This window comes from Theobroma umbraticum, unplaced genomic scaffold (assembly GCF_002168275.2).
Source record: "Theobroma umbraticum cultivar Fairchild unplaced genomic scaffold, ASM216827v3 scaffold_146.0, whole genome shotgun sequence".
In the NCBI taxonomy this organism is placed as follows: domain Eukaryota; kingdom Viridiplantae; phylum Streptophyta; class Magnoliopsida; order Malvales; family Malvaceae; genus Theobroma; species Theobroma umbraticum.
This window is the reverse complement of record NW_018397265.1, coordinates 2,612,393-2,614,189: the sequence shown is the minus strand read 5'-3', so window position 1 is coordinate 2,614,189 and position 1,797 is coordinate 2,612,393. Positions and strand designations below refer to the sequence as shown.

Here is a 1,797-nt window from a genome sequence, read left to right as displayed (position 1 = left end):
CATGCTTGATTCTTATAGGACCATATAAGCTTTACTCATACTCCAAAACTTTAGGAAAACTCACTAACATTCATCACAAAATATGTCAACTCCAACTCCTACCATCACTAGCACTAACTAGTCTGTGTGGGTTATCAAGATGAAAGCCTATTTGAGAGGCTATAATTTCTAGAATGTGGCGAAAAATGAAACTGAAGTACCGCCATTAAGAGACTATGCATCTATAGCTCAAGTCAAACAATATGAAGAAGACATTGTCAAATACTATAAAGCCTTGTCATTCCTTCATTCAATCATGTTTGAGACCATATTCTATAGGATCATGGGTTGTGAAACAACCAAAGAAGTTTAGAATGCTTTCTAGAAAGAATTCCTTAGTAATATTAGAACCAAGCACGTACAGGTCCTTAATCTCAAGCAAGAATTTAAATTGATGAGGATGAAAGATACTCAGTCTATAAAAGAGTATGTTTATCAAGTCATAAAGCTTGTAAATCAAATCAAAATGTTAGGTGAGAAGTTACTTAAGGCTCGTGTTGTGCAAAAGATACTAATAAACATAACTAAAAAATTTAAAGTTATCCATTTGCACAATTGTCACAAACTACAAAAAGACTTTGAATAAGATTAGTACTAAAAGAATCAAACTTTTTAGTTAAAGCAGCTATCTGTATAGTTAATGTTGTGATTACATGAATCTCATGAACTCTGACTACTCTTTTATGTGTGGGTTGTTCTGATGGCCATTGATAATAATCTTTTGCCATCTCTTTCAACAGGTTATATGCTTAGTTAATGGTCTTTCCCATAAGAACTCCTTATCTAGCAACATCAATTGTATCTCAAACTTGGCTGTGCAATTCATTATAATAACGTTTGAACTTAATGCCACTTTGGTAAATCATGACGTGGGCAATGCCAAAGTAAGACCTTGTATCTATCCCAAGCTTCATATAATATCTCCCCATCCAATTGTATGAACAAAGTGGTATCAATCGTCATCTTGGCTATTTTTACTAAAGGGAAGTATTTTGCAAGAAACTTCTGGACAATGTCATCCCATGTTGTGATTGAGCATATGGGTAAAGAATTCAACCCAACCTTTGCTCTATCTTTCAACAAAAATGGAAATAATCATAGTTAAATGGCATCATCTGTGACCTTGTTGTGCTTGAATGTGTCACGTGTCTCCAAGAAATTAGATATATGAGCATTTGTGTCGTCATTTGGAAGACCCCAAACTATACTGACATTTGAATCATTGTGATGATGGCTAACTTGATCTAGAAATTATTTGCTTGAATTTTTGGCCTTTTTATGGTTGATCTTGTAATTATTTGCTCGATCTCTTGGTCACATGAGATAGTCTCTAAGTTTCATGCTCTATGCATATAATGTCAAACGCACCTGAAAAACCCAAAAGAAAAGAAAAAGCTTGGTTTAAGACAATTTGTTTAATTTAATATCAGTAAATATAAATAAGACAATAAATCCCTTGCAATGGTGCAAAAAACTTGTTACTCGATTTAATAAACACAAGTGCATATGGCTATACAAGTAATATAAAGTAAATCAAGTGTCGTTTCCCACAGAGATTTATACCTATTTTTACTGAGTACTAAACTCTTAATAAAATAATCTCATCCAACTTTCAATTTCAAAAGATCAATTAAATTAAAAAAATTGATTAATTATATGATTGACAAAGCACAAAATGTTTCTAAAAGAAATATTCACTCAAAACCTCGAATTATGGTGTCTTTCAAAGTTTGTCTAATTTAAATCATGTCCTTAACT

General features: G+C 32.3%; 1 non-coding gene across 1 annotated transcript; it reads left to right on the top strand.

The window, feature by feature from the left end:
* The first annotated feature begins 898 nt into the window (after positions 1-898).
* On the top strand, positions 899-1,005 carry LOC149526789 (small nucleolar RNA R71). Its single transcript, XR_016351667.1, has one exon. It is a non-coding gene; the product is annotated as a small nucleolar RNA R71 (small nucleolar RNA).
* The last annotated feature ends 792 nt before the right edge of the window (positions 1,006-1,797 follow it).